The following is a 19,736-nucleotide window of genomic DNA, read 5'->3' as shown; positions in this document are numbered from 1 at the left end:
AATTGGTATGCCGACACCGGGGCAACCGACTACATCGCGGGTGAACAAAGCTAGCTCATAGTACATGATCGCTACACCGGCAATGATCAAGTCCATGCGATTAACGGAGTAGGTATGGAAATAGCACATGTTGGCAAAACACATTTTCCTACGCAGGATCGTCCTTTATATCTCAAGAATGTCTTACATGTTTCATCCACATCCAAAAAATCTTATTTCTACCCATAAACTTACCCAAGATAACCTCACTTACCTAGATTTTTGGCCAGAATTTATTTCTGTTAAAGATCAAGTAATGGGGAAGGTGTTGCTACACGCTCAGAGTAGGGGGTGGACTATATCCCCTATAATGTAATCCACGGAGGAGGCTAGGTTAGCTGAAAGATGGTTATAGGTTTAAGGACACAAGGTCTGTTCATGGCCGGCAAGCTCTTTAAGCAAGCAAACCATCTTCCTCTCGGTGGTGGCATAGGCGTCTAGGGCATCCTTCGTATATGGTGGTTGACAAAGTTCTTCGAGAAAACGGTCTTCCAGTCTTCAATAAAAGTTAGGAGTCAGTTTGTGATGCCTGTCAAAAGGCAAAGAGTCATCAGTTCCCTTATCCTATTTCAACTAGTGTTTATTGTACTCTACGATATGGAAATTATCTTGCCCGATAAAGGTTAAAATATTTATCTGGCGTAAGCTACATGGCACTCTGCCATGTCGTGTTACGCTTGCAAATAGACATATGAAAATCTCGCCCATTTCTCCTTCATGCTCTGCTGGTCTAGAAGATACGAAAGCACCTGCTATTTCTCTGCAACAAAGCAAGGGAGGTTTGGAAAAGCTTAGGGGTGGATGATATTATTGATAAAGCCTGTGAAGTTGATGGTGCTGGTGAGGCGGTGTTGGAGTATTTACTTCTTCTGCCAGAACAAGAATTGTGTATTATGAGTCATCAGAATGTGTGTGAAATGATTGCCATCTCAGCCTGGTATTTGTGGTTGGAAAGAAAAAATTGGTGCACAAGAAGACAACTTAGAATGAGTGACACATATCTGAAGGAAATATGCCATAGAGGCAATAATAAAGTTGTTATTTATATTTCCTTATATCATGATAAATATTTATTATTCATGCTAGAATTGTATTAACCGGAAACTTCGGACATGTGTGAATGCATAGACAAAACAAGAGTGTCCCTAGTATGCCTCTACTTGACTAGCTCGTTAATCAAAGATGGTTATGTTCCTGACCATAGACATGTGTTATCATTTGATGAATGGGATCACATCATTAGAGAATGGTCTGATGGACAAGACCCATCCGTTAGCTTAGCATAATGATCGTTTAGTTTTATTGCTATTGCTTTCATCATGACTTATACATGTTCCCCTGACTATGAGATTATGCAACTCCCGAATACTGGAGGAACACCTTGTGTGCTATCAAACGTCACAACGTAATTGGGTGATTATAAAGATGCTCTATAGATGTCTCCGAAGGTGTTTGTTGGGTTGGCATAGATCGAGATTAGGATTTGTCACTCCGTGTATCGGAGAGGTATCTTTGGGCCCTCTCGGTAATGCACATCACTATAAGCCTTGCAAGCAATGTGACTAATGAGTTAGTCATGGGATGATGCATTACAGAACGAGTAAAGAGACTTGCCGGTAACAAGATTGAACTAGGTATGATGATACCGACGACTGAATCTTGGGCAAGTAACATACCGATGACAAAGGGAACAACGTATGTTGTTATGCGGTTTGACCGATAAAGATCTTCGTAGAATATGTAGGAGCCAATATGAGCATCCAGGTTCCGCTATTGGTTATTGACCGGAGATGTGTCTCGGTCATGTCTACATAGTTCTCGAACCCGTAGGGTCCGCACGCTTAACGTTCGATGACGATTTGTATTATGAGTTATGTGATTTGATGACCGAAGTTTGTTCGGAGTCCCGAATGAGATCACGGACATGACGAGGAGTCTCAAAATAGTCGAGAGGTAAAGATTCATATATAGGACGATGGTATTTGGACACCGGAAGTGTTCCGGGTGATACCGGGTCACCGGAAGGGGTTCCGGGCAACCCCCGACAAAGATATGGGCTTAATGGGCCAAGTAAGGGAACACACCAGCCCACAAGGGGCTGGTGCGCCCCCTATAGGGCCAGCCACGTGGGGAGAAAGGGAAAGGAGAGGAGGAAAAGGAAAGTATGAAGTAGGACTCCTACTTCCTTCACCTCCCCCTCCTTCCTTTCCCCCTTGTCCAAATATGGTAGGGGGGGCGAGTTGGACTAGGGGCCCAAGTAGGATTCCTCCTACTTGGGCGCGCCCTAGGCTGCCTCCCTCACTCTCCCTCCTTTTTATACGTGGGGAGGGCACCCCTAGAACACACATCAATTGTTCCTAGCCGTGTGCGGCGCCCCCCTCCACAGTTAACACCTCGATCATATCGTCGTAGTGCTTAGGCGAAGCCCTGCGCCGGTAAATTCATCATCACCGTCACCATGCCGTCGTGCTGACGAAACTCTCCCTCGGCCTCAGCTGGATCTAGAGTTCAAGGGACGTCACCGAGCTGAACGTGTGCAGATCGCGGAGGTGTCGTGCGTTCTATACTTGATCAGTTGGATCGCGAAGACGTTTGACTACATCAACCGCGTTACTAAACGCTTCCGCTTTCGTTCTACGAGGGTACGTGGACACACTCTCCCCGCTCGTTGCTATGCTTCTCCTAGATAGATCTTGCGTGATCGTAGGATTTTTTTTTAAATACTACGTTCCCCAACAGTGGTATCAGAGCCAGGTCTATGCGTAGATGTTATATGCACGAGTAGAACACAAAGAGTTGTTGGTGATAATAGTCATACTGCTTACCAGCAACGTCTTACTTTGATTCGGCGGTATTGTTGGATGAAGCGGCCTGGACCGACATTACATGACCATGTTCATGAGACTGGTTCTACCGATGTGCTTCGCACACAGGTGGCTGGCTGGTGTCTGTTCCTCCAACTTTAGTTGAATCGAGTTTGACTACGCCTGGTCCTTGTTGAAGGTTAAAACAGCACACTTGACGAAAAATCGTTGTGGTTTTGATGCGTAGGTAAGAAGGGTTCTTGCTAGAAGCCCATAGCAGCCACGTAAAACTTGCAACAACAAAGTAGAGGATGTCTAACTTGTTTTTGCAGGGCTTGCTGTGATGTGATATGGTCAAGACGTGACGATATATAAATTGTTGTATGAGATGATCATGTTTTGTAATAGGTATCAGCAACTAGCGGGAGCCATATGGTTGTCGCTTTATTGTATGAAATGCAATCGCCATGTAATTGCTTTAATTTATCACTAAGCGGTAGCGATAGTCGTAGAAGCAATAGTTGGTGAGACGACAACGATGCTTCGATGGAGATCAGGGTGTCAAGCCGGTGACGATGGTGATCATGACGGTGCTGTGGAGATGGAGATCAAAGGCACAAGATGATGATGGCCATATCATATCACTTATTTTGATTGCATGTGATGTTTATCTTTTATGCATCTTATTTTGCTTAGTACGACGGTAGCATTATAAGATGATCTCTCACTAAAATTTCAAGGTATAAGTGTTCTCCCTGAGTATGCACCGTTGCGACAGTTCTTCGTGTTGAGACACCACGTGATGATCGGGTGTGATAAGCTCTACGTTCACATACAACGGGTGCAAGCCAGTTTTGCACACGCAGAATACTCGGGTTAACCTTGACGAGCCTAGCATATGCAGATATGGCCTCGGAACACTGAGACCGAAAGGTCGAGCGTGAATCATGTAGTAGATATGATCAACATAGTGATGTTCACCATTGAAAACTCCTCCATCTCACGTGATGATCGGACATGGTTTAGTTGATATGGATCACGTGATCACTTCGATGATTAGAGGGGTGTCCTTCCAAGTGGGAGTTCTTAAGTAATATGATCAATTGAACCTTAATTTATCATGAACTTAGTCCTGATAGTATTTGCATAACTATGTTGTAGATCAATAGCTCACGATGTAGCTCCCCATTTATTTTTTATATGCTCCTAGAGAAAAACTATGTTGAAAGATGATAGTAGCAATGATGCGGACTAGGTCCGTGATCTGAGGATTATCCTCATTGCTTCACAAAAGAATTATGTTCTTGATGCACCGCTAGGTGACGGACCTATTGCAGGAGCAGATGCAGACGTTATGACGGTTTGGCAAGCTCGGTATGATAACTACTTGATAGTTTAGTGCGCCATGCTTTACGGCATAGAACCGGGACTTCAAAAACGTTTTGAACGCCACGGAGCATATAATATGTTCCAAGAGCTGAAATTGGTATTTCAGACTCATGCCCATGTCGAGAGGTATGAGACCTTTGACAAGTACTTTGCCTACAAGATGGAGGAAAATAGCTCAACCAGTGAGCATGTGCTCAGATTGTCTGAGTACTACAATCTCTTGAATCAAGTGGGAGTTAATGTTCCAGATAAAATAGTGATTGACAGAGTTCTCTAGTCACTATCACCAAGTTACTGGAACTTCGTGATGAACTATAATATGCAAGGGATGACGAAAACGATTCCCGAGCTCTTCGTGATGCTGAAATCGACAAAGGTAGAAATCAAGAAAAGCATCAAATGTTGATGGTTGACAAGACCACTAGTAAAAGGGCAAGGGAAAGAAAGGGAACTTCAAAAAGAATGGCAAGCAAGTTGCCACTCCCATGAAGAAGCCCAAAGCTAGACCCAAGCCTGAAACTGAGTGCTTCTACTGCGAAGGAAATGGTCACCGGAAGCGGAACTGCCCCAAATACTTAGCGGATAAGAAGGATGGCAAAGTGAGCAAAATTATATATGATATACATGTTATTGATGTGTACTTTACTAGTGTTCATAGTAGCCCCTGGGTTGATTGCTATGATTAGTAACTCGAAACAGGAGTTACAAAACGAACAAAGACTAGTTGAGGGCAAGGTGACGATGTGTGTTGGAAGTAACTCCAAGGTTGATAAGATCACCATTGCACACTCCCTTTACCTTCGGGATTAGTAACCTAAAATAAATGTTATTTGGTGTTTGCGTTGAGCATAATATGATTGGATCATGTTTATTGCAATACGGTTATTCATTTAAAAGAATAATTGTTATTCTGTTTACATGAATAAAACCTTCTGTGGTCATACACCCAAGGTGAATGGTTTATTGAATCTCGATCGTAGTGATACACATATTCATAATATTGATGCCAAAAGATGCAAAGTTGATAACGATAGTGCAACATATTTGTGGCACTGCCGTTTAGGTCATATTGGTGTAAAGCGCATGAAGAAACTCCATGCTGATGGGCTTTTGGAATCACTTGATGCTTGCGAACCATGCCTCATGGGCAAGATGACTAAGACTCCGTTCTCCGGAACAATGGAGCGAGCAACTGACTTATTGGAAATAATACACACTGATGTATGCGATCCGATGAGCGTTGAGGCTCGCGGCAGGTGTCATTATTTTTTGACCTTCACAGATGATTTGAGCAGATATGGGTATATCTACTTGATGAAACATAAGTCTGAAACATTTGAAAAGTTCAAAGAATTTCAGAGTGAAGTGGAAAATCATCGTAACAAGAAAATAAAGTTTCTACGATCTAATCGCAGAGACGAATATTTGAGTTACGAGTTTGGTGTTCATTTGAAATAATGTGGAATAGTTTCACAACTCACGCCTGGAACACCACAGCGTAATGGTGTGTCCGAACGTCATAACCGTACTTTATTAGATATGGTGCGATCTATGATGTCTCTTACCGATTTATCACTATCATTTTGGGCTTATGCATTAGAGACAACTGCATTCACGTTAAATAGGGCACCATCTAAATCCGTTGAGACGACACCATATGAACTGTGGTTTGGCAAGAAACCTAAGTTGTCATTTCTTAAAGTTTGGGGTTGCGATGTTGATGTGAAAAAGTTTTAGCCTGATAAATCTCAAACCCAAATCGGAGAAGTGCGTCTTCATAGGATAACCAAAAGAAACTGTTGGGTACACCTTCTATCACAGATCAAAGGCAAGATCTTTGTTGCTAAGAGTGGATCCTTTCTAGAGAAGGAGTTTCTCTCAAAAGAAGTGAGTGGGAGGAAAGTAGAACTTGATGAGGTAATTGTACCTTCTCTCGAGTTGGAAAGTAGTTCATCAAAGAAATCAGTTCCGGTGATGCCTACACCAATTAGTGAGGAAGCTAATGATGATGATCATGAAACTTCAGATCAAGTTACTACCGAACCTCGTAGGTCAACCAGAGTAAGGTCGGCACCAGAGTGGTACGGCAATCCTGTTCTGGAAGTCATGTTACTAGACCATGATGAACCTACGAACTATGAGGAAGCGATGATGAGCCCAGATTCCGTGAAATGGCTTGAGGCCATGAAATCTGAGATGGGATCCATGTATGAGAATAAAGTATGGACTTTGGTTGACTTGCCCGATGATCGGCAATCCATAGAGAATGAAATGGATCTTCAAGAGGAAGACGGACGCTGATAGTAGTGTTACTATCTACAAAGCTCGACTTGTCGAAAAGGGTTTTTGACAAGTTCAAGATGTTGACTACGATGAGATTTTCTCACTCGTATCGATGCTTAAAGTCTGTCCGAATCATGTTAGCAATTGCCACTTTTTATGAAATCTGACAAATGGATATCAAAACTGCATTCCTTAATGGATTTATTAAAGAAGAGTTGTATATGATACAACCAAAAGGTTTTGTCAATCCTAAAGGTGCTAGCAAAATGTGCAAGCTCCAGCGATCCATCTATGGACTGGTGCAAGCATCTCGGAGTTGGAATATACGCTTTGATAAGTTGATCAAAGCATATAGTTTTATACAGACTTGCGGTGAAGCCTGTATTTACAAGAAAGTGAGTGGGAGCACTAGAACCTTTCTGATAAGTATATGTGAATGACATATTATTGATCAGAAATGATGTAGAATTTTCTGGAAAGCATAAAGAAGTGTTTGAAAGGAGTTTTTCAAAGAAAGACCTCAGTGAAGCTGCTTACATATTGAGCATTAAGATCTATAGAGATAGAACAAGACGCTTGATTAGTTTTTTCAATGAGTACATACCTTGAAAAGATTTTGAAGTAGTTCAAAATGGAACAGTCAAAGAAGGAGTTCTTGCCTGTGTTGCAAGGTTGAGTAAAGACTCAAAACCCGACCACGGCAGAAAATAGAAAGAGAATGAAAAGTCATTCCCTATGTCATAGGTTCTATAAAGTATGCTATGCTATGTACCAGACCTATTGTGTACCTCACCATGAGTTTGGCAATAGGGTACAATAGTGATCCAGGAGTGGATCACTTGACAGCAGTCAAAATTATCCTTAGAAGACTAAGGAGATATTTCTCGGTTATGGAGGTGATAAAGAGTTCGTCGTAAAGAGTTAAGCCGATGCAAGCTTTTACACCAATCCGGATGACTCTGAGTCTCAATCTGGATACATATTGAAAGTGGGAGCAATTAGCTAGAGTAGCTCCATGCAGAGCATTGTAGACATAGAAAATTTGCAAAATACATAGGCTCTGAATGTGACAGACCCATTGACTAAGCTTTTCTCACAAGCAAAACATGATTACACCTTAGTACTCTTTGGGTGTTAATCACATAGCGATGTGAACTAGATTATTGACTCTAGTAAAACCCTTTGGGTATTAGTCACATGGCGATGTGAACTAATCACAAGGTGATGTGAACTATTGGTGTTAAATCACATGGCGATGTGAACTAGATTATTGACCCTAGTGCAAGTGGGAGACTGAAGGAAATATGCCCTAGAGGCAATAATAAAGTTGTTATTTATATTTCCTTATATCATGATAAATGTTTATTATTCATGCTAGAATTGTATTAACCGGAAACTTAGTACATGTGTGAATACATAGACAAAACAAGAGTGTCCCTAGTATGCCTCTACTTGACTAGCTCATTAATCAAAGATGGTTATGTTTCCTGGCCATAGACATGTGTTGCCATTTGATGAACGGGATCACATCATTAGAGAATGATGTGATGGACAAGACCCATCCGTTAGCTTAGCATAATGATCGTTTAGTTTTATTTCTATTTCTTTCATCATGACTTATACATGTTCCTCTGACTATGAGATTATGCAACTCCCGAATACCGGAGGAACACCTTGTGTGCTATCAAACGTCACAACGTAACTGGGTGATTATAAAGATGCTCTACAGATGTCTCCGAAGGTGTTTGTTGGGTTGGCATAGATCGAGATTAGGATTTGTCACTCCGTGTATCGGAGAGGTATCTCTGGGCCCTCTCGGTAATGCACATCACTATAAGCCTTGCAAGCAATGTGACTAATGAGTTAGTCACGGGATGATGCATTATGGAACAAGTAAAGAGACTTGCCGGTAACGAGATTGAACTAGGTATGATGATACCGACGATCGAATCTCGGGCAAGTAACATACCGATGACAAAGGAAAACAACGTATGTTGTTATGCGGTTTGACCGATAAAGATCTTCATAGAATATGTAGGAGCCAATATGAGCATCCAGGTTCCGCTATTGGTTATTGACCGGAGATGTGTCTCAGTCATGTCTACATAGTTCTCGAACCCGTAGGGTCCGCACGCTTAACGTTCGGTGACGATTTGTATTATGAGTTATGTGATTTGATGACCGAAGTTTGTTCGGAGTCCCGGATGAGATCACGGACATAACGAGGAGTCTCGAAATAGTCGAGAGGTAAAGATTCATATATAGGACGATGATAATTGGACACCGGAAGTGTTTCGGGTGATATTGGGTCACCGGAAGGGGTTTCGGGCAACCCCCCAGCAAAGATATGGGCTTAATGGGCCAAGTAAGGGAACACACCAGCCCACAAGGGGCTGGTGCGCCCCCTATAGGGCCAGCCACGTGGGGAGAAATGGACAGGAGAGGAGGAAAAGGAAAGTATGAAGTAGGACTCCTACTTCCTTCCCCTCCGCCCTCCTTCCTTTCCCCCTTGTCCAAATATGGTAGGGGGGCCGAATTGGACTAGGGGCCCAAGTAGGATTCCTCCTACTTGGGCGCGCCCTAGGCTGCCTCCCTCACTCTCCCTCCTTTATATACGTGGGGAGGGTACCCCTAGAACACACATCAATTGTTCCTAGCCGTGTGCGGCGCCCCCCCCTCCACAGTTAACACCTCGGTCATATCGTCGTAGTGCTTAGGCGAAGCCCTGCGCTGGTAACTTCATCATCACCGTCACCATGCCGTCGTGCTGACGAAACTCTCCCTCAGCCTCAGCTGGATCTAGAGTTCGAGGGACATCACCGAGATGAACGTGTGCAGACCACGGAGGTGTCATGCGTTCAGTACTTGATCGGTTGGGTCGCGAAGACGTTCGACTACATCAACCGCGTTACTAAATGCTTCCGCTTTCGGTCTACGAGGGTACGTGGACACACTCTCCCCGCTCATTGCTATGCTTCTCCTAGATAGATCTTGCATGATCGTAGGAATTTTTTTGAAATACTATGTTCCCCAACAATATCTACAGGGATACTATCTCTTACGACCAACTTTGTTACTGCCTCCTCTCCAAAGCCTTCTATGAAAAGATGGGGCCGGTCTGACCCTCTAGTGGATTTTGTTAAACTTAATGTTGATACTTCTTTCGACCATGACCTGCTTAGGGCACGATGGGGGCAGTCCTAAGGGACGACAAAGGAAGATTTATCGCTGGGGGAATGAGAAGATAGACTATTGTGCGGATGTCCTAACAGTTGAAGCTTTGGCCCTCAAACTTGATCTTTCGCTTGCGCAAAGGACAGGATGCAATCACCTTGTTATTATCAATCTAGATGTGATTGATACCATGAAAGATGGAGGATGGTCGGCGGGTGTGGCAGCGGCAATTCTTTTATGATTGTTTTCATTTTGCCTATAATTTCATTATTACTAGGTTTGAACACTGTAATAGAGAAGCAAATATAGTTGCTCACGACCTTGCTAGATTAGCTAGATTTTCCTTAAGTTCTGATTGGTTTAAGGAGGCATCAAATGAAACTTTAACGATCCTCATAAATGATGTATTGGTTATTTCCAATGAATAAAGTTATGGTTTATTTCAAAAGTGTTTCTAGCGCTCCTTTGGAGCTCATTTTCTCTAATGTATCGGGTCCTACCACACCTTCAGTCGGTAGAAATAAATTCTATGTAAGATTACTGATGACTTCAACAAATTTATACATATATATTTGTTGAAAAATAAATCTGATGTATTTTAGAGATTTCATGATTTTCAGCATCATGTATTTTAGAGGTGAATATAGTTAGTTAGATTAATTTTTCAATCACATTGGTATATCACATCATGTTTAATGCCCTTGTGCTCATCAACAGAACGGTTCCGCTAATCGAAAACATCGTCATATAGTTCAACTTGTTTTTGTCATTTTTTGTGCATGCATGCATTCCACTTAAATTCTGGGATGAAACATTTCTTACTCCTTTCTATCTTATTAATAGACTCCCTTGCAAGGTCATTAGTTTCCAAACACCCATGGAACGTCTTTTGCACGCTAAACTAGACTATTCTTTTTTTATGAATTTTTGGATGTGCGGTGTGGCCTAATCTTCATCCATACAACCAACATAAGGTCCAACTTCGTTCAAAACAATGTGTTTTTTCTAGGCTATAGTGGCCTTCACATAGGATACAAATGTCTAGATGTCATCATCGATTAAGTTTATATATTTGGAGATGTAATGTATGATGATTCAAATTTCCATTTGCCGATTTACATCCTCATGTTGGATCTCAACTCCGGGATGAAATTCTCATATTACCACCTTTCCTTCTCAATCCATTTATGCCTTTGGGTCATGGGGGTCATGCGTATAATGATAATATGTCTAGTTCTAATACTAATGATACACAAGGATCCTAAAATGGTGTTTCCATAAGTGATTTTATATGCAGGATCAAAGAACCATAGAAGATCAGGAGACAAGCAACAAGACCGATTGTCCCGCTCACAAGTGATCGCGTGCGGAAGCTGGTAGCGAATCTGCCTCGGGATCAACCTCACTCTTGGATTAACGTTCGTCACGCGGGATCAAGGGGAAACTGCATCGCACGGTCCCGCGTGATTGCCGATCTCTTTGGGTTCCCCAAGTGGCGCCGCCTCTCAGGAGGACACGATGTCCACCCTTTGCACCAACCATGGCTCACCATGTGAGGAGTTTTCGTCAGGCGCACTCCAGCGAGCGGATTCCCCTCTCACCAGAAGCCGAGAGCATGGTTAATAGTATAACCAACATCCGACTATATGGAGTTGCCACATCACTTAGACCTCTTCCAATGCAAAGATGCTTAGATGAGGTGCTAAGTGCATTAAATAGCTTAGCAACTGAAGTCCTCAATGCATAGGTATTTATTTTTTGTTGTTAAGCTTCCTCCATTTAATTAGCTATAAACTCAAAATTGTCTTCCCACCTAGGTACATGCGCTTAGCACCATTTGTTCCTGTGGTCACCAAACTAGTCTCTCTCTTCATAATTAATAACTCGCCACATCAGATTTTATGCCTACTTGGTAGCCTTAGCATCTGTACATGGTGGAGCATTGGAAGAGGCCGTATGGCCAACATAATAGCCCACTCATACAATAGTTAGTCATACAAGTATGCTATACCATTAATATATGGCCCACCTCTTTCCCTCACAAAGAGTGTTGGAGCTCGTGCTATAGCTGGCTGTAAGTTTGTAGCCCGCTTCTTTTCTCTCTTCTCTCCTCTCTCGTCCAACTAGGCACACATCCGGTGTGGCTCTCTTATAGCCCGTCTACATCACGCTATTGTACTTGCTCTGACGCCGCTGACCCTTTGGTCCCCGGCATACATGATGCTGCTGCCGCCGGATATTCCATCATTTATGTGCCCAAGCCTTCCCAGCTGCCTCTCCATGTGCACACACACGCAAAATATGGTATTTTTCGTCCTAAATAATAAAACAACGATTGTATTCATTTGGCTAGTTTTTGTAGTACAGGGAACCAGGAAATTTACTGGAAACTTTTGGTGATGTGAAGTGGAAGCATGCAATGGATGTCAAGTATTTTACTCTCATGAAAAATGAGATGTGGCATGTAGTTCCTTTTTAGAGGGGATACAACGTCATTGACTGTAAGTGGTTGAAAGAAAATCTGATGGTATTGTTGACATGTACAAGGCACATGTAGAGCATCATTGTGGTATTAACTACAAAGACACTTTCAGTCCCGTAGTCAAGGTAACAACAATCAGATTAATTCTTTCCGTTGTTGTGTCAAGAGGGTGGTGTATGCGACAGTTAGATGTGTATAATGAGTTTCTTCATGGCTTTCTGGAAGAGGAGGTCTATATGAGGTAACCATAAGGATATGAGGATCTCAAGAATCTGTTTTTTTTGTGCAAGCTAGATAAAGCATTATATGGGCTAAAATATGAAGCAAGTGCATGGTACACTCGTGTACTCACCAAATTACAGTCACTTGGTTTACTCCCTCAAAGGTAGAAATGGAATAACCATATATGTGCTTATTTATGTTGATGATATTATTGTCACAAGCGCATGTCCAAAGGTAGTTGAAGCCCTACTCCATGATTTGCGTTGGGATTTCTCATTGAATGATCCGGGAGTCTTGCATTACTTCTTGGGAAAAGAGGTAACACCAGTATACAATGGGATTATTTTATCTCAAGGAAAATATATTGCAGACATAACTAGAAGAATTGGCATGAATGATTGTAAGCCAGTCACCACATCTTTATCTAGTTTAGAGAAATTGTCAACGACAGAGGGTGAAATACTTGGGGAAGAAGACTCTACCAGGTACAAAAGCATAGTTGGTGCATTGCAATATCCAACACTAACTAGGCCTAATATATCATCTTAGTAAATAAGATATGTCAATATCTACATGCTCTTACAACTGTTCATTGGTCAGCAGTAGAAAGAATCATTAGATATCCCAGATATACATTCTCTCCTGGACTCAAAATTGTGAAGTCATACTCATCTCTTGTAAGTGTATTTTCTGATCCTGATTGGGTAGGGTATCCTAATGATAGAAAGTTCACCAGAAGTTTTGCCATATTTTTTTTGATGCAATCTTGTCTCATGGATTGCAAGAAAACAAGCTGCAACATCAAGGTACAACACTGAGGCAGAATACAAGTCTCTTGCAAATGTAACAGAAGTAATTTGGGTGCAGTGTCTGTTACAACTTGGTATTAATCAATCACAAACAACAACCTTATGTTTTGATAATCTTGATGCCACTTATCTGTCAACAAATCCTGTATTTCGTGCTCGAACCAAGCATATTGAAGTTGATTGTAATTTTGTCCGAGAAAGAGTATCAAATAAGTTACTCAATATTTGGTTTATACCCATAGGAGATCAAGTTGCAGACGGGTTTACTAAACCTCCTATAGTAAGGCAGCTAGAAACTTTTCAGCGCAATCTCAACTTAGACAAGTTTGATTGAAAGGGGATGTTGAAATACCTATGTAATATTCTTGTGCATGTACATTTTTATATTCATCTTCAAGTTGTTGTAACCCAGTTCAGATTGTTGTACAGATTGATCCTATCTCTTGTATAGTTATCATAGAGATTAAGTCTCGCACAATGTGAAGCAACCTTTGTAAATCTCTCCTATTATATATATACGCGCACGAGTTCCTGCTCCGACATAGCAATCTCTTCACCCAATTTCACATATGGCAATCAAAGAACAGTGAGAGTGCTGGCATATTAGTCAATGGTGACACTGCTAGGAGGAGCGTGCTTCACTTGGTCCAAAAAACCCGCTCAATGGTTGCACATCTCTTGAATCATACCCCATTCATTTGTGAGAGATTTGAGACACGATTCAATTTAGGCCCAAGGTGTTGATGGCAATACTCGATGCGCCTCCAACAGTTTGCATTCGTTTGATTTTCCTAGCGAGCGCATCTAGTGTGATCTCTTGCCATGCCCTCAAAAGAGCAACATCCTCTTTCATTCTATAGTTTGCGGCCAGAATTGCTTTCCTTCTCGCGAGCATCCAACTATTTAAAGTGCGCCACTAATGTGCCATCAAGATGGAAATCATTGGTCGCAACGGAATCACCCATTATACTATCTAGAAATGATTCATTACTGATCATCCTTGAATGCACAAAATCATCACTGAACACAAATATTGCACAATTACCACCACTCTTCCATGATCACATTACATTCAATTGAACCATCCGAAAGACAAGATAAGGGAGGTCTTTTTTTAAACTCATTGGCAAATCTCCGAGTGTGTCGGGTAGGTGCCTGAGTTTCGCATGCCGCAGAGATGAAGGGATGAGGGGGCGAACGTGGGGCGCTGCCTTCTTCCTCTGTTTCTTTGATGTGGCACCTACGGAGGGGAGGCCGACGCCTTGAGTCTACGATGCCTGGTGGCAACATGGACGAGTTGCTGGCTTAGGCGCTGCCTTCAGGGCCGATAGAGGAGCAGGAGGCACAATATATGGGGAAGTCGTGGGATCAGCCTCCAAACTGAGGGCATGAAATGGGATCGGTCCATCCGGAGTCCGTGGACTATGGGCAGGCAGCCGGAGGCGGCGCTATGGTGAGGTAGGGGAGGTGCCGACAAAAAGAGGAGCTGGAGTGGAAATGTCGCTTGCACCAAACTGTTTTTCGAGATGGAGTGTGCTCCAAAGGTCTCTTCGGTGCTTCCAAGTAAACCTGTTCATGGAAAACCCGGCCCGCCCGCCCGAACCTGAAGCCCGACATTCGGACCAGGCTCATGCTTCACTTTCTCACCCGAAACTCGGCCCGAAAGCCCAAATAAAGCCCGAAATGTACATATAATTTTTTTATTCAAAATACAGGTATAATAAATTAATATAATATCTCAAAAATAATTAATTTAATTAAGAAATGCCACTGTTCATGTACTTCAGGCCGGGCTCAGGCTTGGGATTTTTCCTTCGGCCTTTGTCAAGCCCGGCCTGAACCCGACCCGGCCCGACAAATGATCAGGTTTACTTCCAAGTATGGAGACTCGCCGGCTCGATTCAGAGTGATCTTCAAATATGGCATTCGAGCGCGGAATGGCGACTCAGCTAGATCGGCCTTTGTGGGCAAAATCGTCGTGCAGCCAATTATTGTGGCTATTGATCATATATGACCGCTAGAGTCGCTCTTAGATGACGGCTGTGCCAGGATTATAGGAAACAAATTTCGTTGTGAAAATCATGCAAAACAAAGGGGACCCAGAGACCAATCATGCTTTGAGTATTTTCTGCGACAAACATAGTGTCGTACGCACCATTTTTCTGTTAGTTCGGTCGGGTGTCACATCTCTTTCTTTCTTTTCCCCTTGCAAGCTTGATTCAGTAGCTCACTGTATTGGAAATCTGGATACATGGCTCATATTGGCTCAGCCACTGCTTACTGTAGTTGCAAGCACGTTGGGCACTTCCTAGCCACGCAATGTCATCGGGACTGCATTTTTGTTGAGATGATGCAGAAATGGAGAATCATAGGCAACAACAACAAACTGATATTGTACAACAACAACAACAACAAGGAACGTCTGTATGCATCTGCTGAATACCACAGTTTCCTTACGGTTAAAAAAAAGAATACCACAGTTTTCTTACTCTGGGTCTCTTGGTGTACAGTGTTCAGATGCAGGGGAAGACCAATTCCAGATGTACACGCACGGACTTTACTACACCAGTGCACTAAAATGGTGCAAATTGGCAACCAAACTGAAAATATACAATCACAAATCCACAAGGTTTATCTTCGGATGAGCGCCGATTCCGGACCGGTTGGTGGGTCACTCGTCCTTGTTGCGGCAGCAGCAGAAGCGCTTGAGGCAGTGCTCGCAGGCTTCATGGCAGAAGAAGCAGCAGCACAACATGAAGAAGCTGCAGCAATCAAATGAAGGAAGAAAACATGACGCACCACATATTATGTACACATATGTGTTTTCCACAGTTGCAGCTATACAAAACCCTTAGATCAATGACACGGACGCTGCTGCAACTCTGCAAGCAGACACCAAGAAGAGATAGAACGACAGCATCAAGCGTGCGCCTGTGTACATGTAATTTACTGACCAGTCATAGAGGAAGCCCTTCTCCTGGTGGCGCTTCCTGACATGATCCATGGCCGGCAGCCTCCGGTCATCGCCCTGCGAGTGCGAAGGTTCGTCCTCCTCTGCCTTCGTCGTCGCCGGTTGCCTCTTGTTCGCGGCGGGGGTGAACTGGAAGTTGGAATCTAGCGACGAGAATAGGAAGAAAAGTGTAGGGTGGAGGGAGAAGAGAGCGGGGCTGGGACTAGGGGTGGCAGCTTGCTCCTGCTTCTGTTTTGTCATGAGTATAGGCTAGAGCTCCCCCCACTGACTTCCTTGCTTCATATCAGTTTGTTTAATCAAGCAGGAGTGCATTATTGTTTCTCAGCCTTGACTTTACATCTGTTTGATTTATTCTGAACATGCGTTAATTCGCATCGTAATCATCGTGCTCCACGCGAATTGGAAGCTTGGACGTCTCCTCAAAAGTCACTGTGAGAGTGATATGTTGTTTGTTAGTGAATGTTGTGGGCTAGTACCTGTAAGATGGAGAAAGGAAGCAGTCCCCGGTTAACGCGTCGTTTTTATGTCTAGTACTGTACATGATTGGTTTGGGACGGAGAGATCCTTCATGATTGGCTTTCGGCTTGGAGGTCTTCCCGATTTGAAGGACACATAATTCATTTGCAGATTACAACAGCCATGAAGGGACCTGGAGCTGTTGGGAAAGAAAAGAAGAGGTGAAGGGATGCGGTCCGAGTTCGACACCGAAAGCGATTTCCGCCCAATAACCTTCGGAAAAGCTAACTGGCAAACGTTCCGCCTAATAGCCATCGGAAAAGCAACTGGCGAACATTCACGAGGGAGGCCAATCCTGACGAACGCGCTCTCTCCCGTCGGATTCGTTGCACGAATCATCACGCAAGTCAGAAGACACGTTAGATTTATTAACATGTAGCATACTTGGAATAGAAAGTCGACACGTTTTGTTTCTCATAAGTTATGCACAAGTTTCGTATCTTGCCCTTTTGAGCAATTGTGTTACGTCTCTTTAGCATTGTGCGACACAAGCCTTTTCCGTGAATAATACATTATTATGAATATAAAAGCTAGCGAACCTGATACTAATCAAAACACTTCCCGTAGACCACGTTGGCTAGGTACGCGAGTCTCTACCTGGGAGAGCATAGCTCTTTATGTTCTGTTTTGCTTAGGTACATGGAATTTTTAAAAGAATTTAATATGACAGTTTTTATAATTTTTTGAATCTATTCCCTCCATCCCATAATACAAGAGCGTTTCAAAAAACGCTCTTATATTATGGGACGGAGGGAGTATGTCATGTGGCAAATTTAAACCTTTTTTTCTAATGTTCATAAGTCAACTTTGTTTTTGTACATGGCAGTTTTATTATTAATAATATGCCATTTTTATTAATAATATGGATGTCAATTTATTATTAAGAGGATGACATTTTTTATTTCAATGGCATCACAGTTCTATAACTAAGCGCATGCCATTTTTATTAATAATAGGATGAAATTTTTGTTATTGAGATGATGGCATTTTGTTTTTAATGGCATGCAATTTTTAGTGGGACTTGGAGATAAAACCCTTTTAACTAAAGGACAGTTTTATAAAGTAGCATGGCAATTTGCACTTTTTCAGAGCATGGCACTCTATAAATTTGTAAATTTATGTATTTTTTATGGCATTTTCTATCTAGAGAGGTGGCAGGTTTAATTATGACCTTTTTAGTTGAGCACAGCAATTTGTCATGTAGAAACATCCAAATGACTCAGGATGAAGTTTGTTTTTTCTACGGCCCGTTAAGACGTTTTTGGGCCAGATAAGGTCCCGCTGGGAACCGCTACAACGAATGTACGAGGGGAGGATCTTTTGTTTGCTTGTTTCACCTGTCCATAGCGAACAAAATGTTTGCGTGAGGTTAGCTGCGAGCTGATGGCAGCCAAATAGTATGGTCCATAACCTTGAACTTATAAGTCGGTGGGGCCATGCAGTTCGGGTTAGGGACCTCGTCGACGTCACTAGGGGTTGTTCCGTCAACGCCACATGCCCCTCCTGCAGCATCGACTTCGTCGTCTACGACTGCTGTACTTGCCAATCCATCATCTCTGAGGTATTCTCCGGCCGATGAGCATGCTATGCACAAGGAGATGTGTCGCGAGGCTCCGCGTAATTGAACTTCACTTCAGGTATCTGCGGAATCCTTTCTTGCTTGCTCAAATACTCATATTTCTTCTAGCTTAACGAGGTGAGTCTATCGGTTCTAGTGCTCAAACACATGGAGATCGACCGCTTAAAAAGTTTCTCCAAAATATCTGAGTACCTCTCCTAACCTTCCAACTGAGGAGAAAAATGATGGTACAATGATGGTCTGCCTCCTCCCCACTTGGTTGGAGCAGTTGCCAAGATTGGATTTGGATGATGCCATACCTTAGTTCATGTTTTGTGACTTCACATCGTCTTTATGAAATTCTAAATCACATTCCTTAGAAAACAGAAAATCACCCAAGAAGGAGAAGGTAGCCACCGTACCCGAATTTCCACATGAATGGCGTGTTCTGGAATAGCAAAGGTCTTTCAGACTTGACAACATAAACGCGTCAGTGATTGTGTGCGACAACATGGATTGAATTTCATGGCGATTCTCGAGGCCAGTAAATGTGACTTCCTTACGAATGTCTTAGATCACTTAACATGTGATTTTGACTACACGTGACATAGTCTAGCAGCACATGGAATGTCTAGAGGAATCTTACTTGGGATTCAAATCACAACCATGGACTTGTTAGCTTTTTCAACAGAAGAATTTTATATTTCATCTTTGAAATAGAGCCGATAATTTTACATGGAGTCTGATGGCATTCTATGGGGCCGTCCATGATGAGCATGAATATGCTTTTCTTTGGGAATTAGTGAACTTGGCTAAGGATAACCCACATCTAATGCTTATTAGAAGGAATTTAAGAGCATCTACAACCAGAGCCCCATACCTGCCCGAAACACCCAGGCGGGTAGCTCGGTTAGTGTCGAGACGGAAAACACCACCCAACCAATCTTCCCATAGCCGGCCCACACCCGGACTGACCGGCACTCCCCATATCCGGCCCATATCTGGGCAGATATGAGGACACCCGGATGCGCCCGCCACGACGGACTGACCGATACGGTCCATGAAGGGACACGGATAGACCACTAGTCCGACGGGTGCCTCCTCCGCTCCGCGTTGCATGGCACTGCTCCGGCGTGCCGCCCGAGGGAGGAAGAACGGGTTTTTAAGCCAGACAGCGGCAACCGAACCCTAGCACGCCCCATTTCTTCCCCTTTCTCCTCTCCGCCTCTGTCACCGCGACTTCCAATCCGTCTGCCGCTTACCATGTCGAGGTGCCTGATCACCACCTACGACATGCTCACTTTGGCGGAGAAGCCCCAACCCATGGGGGAGGAGGCAGTCGAGCCAGAGGAGGAAATAGAGCTGGGTGCGGGCTTCACTATGGAGGACATCGTGGCAAAGTACGAGGTCGCGCATGCGGAGGAGATGGCGGAGCAGTCCGCCATCCTCGAACCCATCCAGGATGAGGCCTATGTGGAGGCCAACCGGC

General features: G+C 43.3%; 1 long non-coding RNA gene across 1 annotated transcript; it reads right to left on the bottom strand.

Annotated features, from left to right (window-relative positions):
* Positions 1 to 15,573: 15,573 nt before the first annotated feature.
* On the bottom strand, positions 15,574 to 16,450 carry LOC109751991 (uncharacterized). The gene is made up of 2 exons (XR_012187489.1): positions 16,157 to 16,450; positions 15,574 to 15,964 (listed from the first exon to the last, which is right to left on the bottom strand). It is a non-coding gene; the product is annotated as an uncharacterized lncRNA (long non-coding RNA).
* Between the last annotated feature and the right edge of the window lie 3,286 nt (positions 16,451 to 19,736).

This window comes from Aegilops tauschii, chromosome 6, assembly GCF_002575655.3.
Source record: "Aegilops tauschii subsp. strangulata cultivar AL8/78 chromosome 6, Aet v6.0, whole genome shotgun sequence".
Classification (NCBI taxonomy): Eukaryota; Viridiplantae; Streptophyta; class Magnoliopsida; order Poales; family Poaceae; genus Aegilops; species Aegilops tauschii.
The sequence above is the reverse complement of the archived record's forward strand: the minus strand, read 5'-3'. Positions and strand labels throughout refer to the sequence as shown.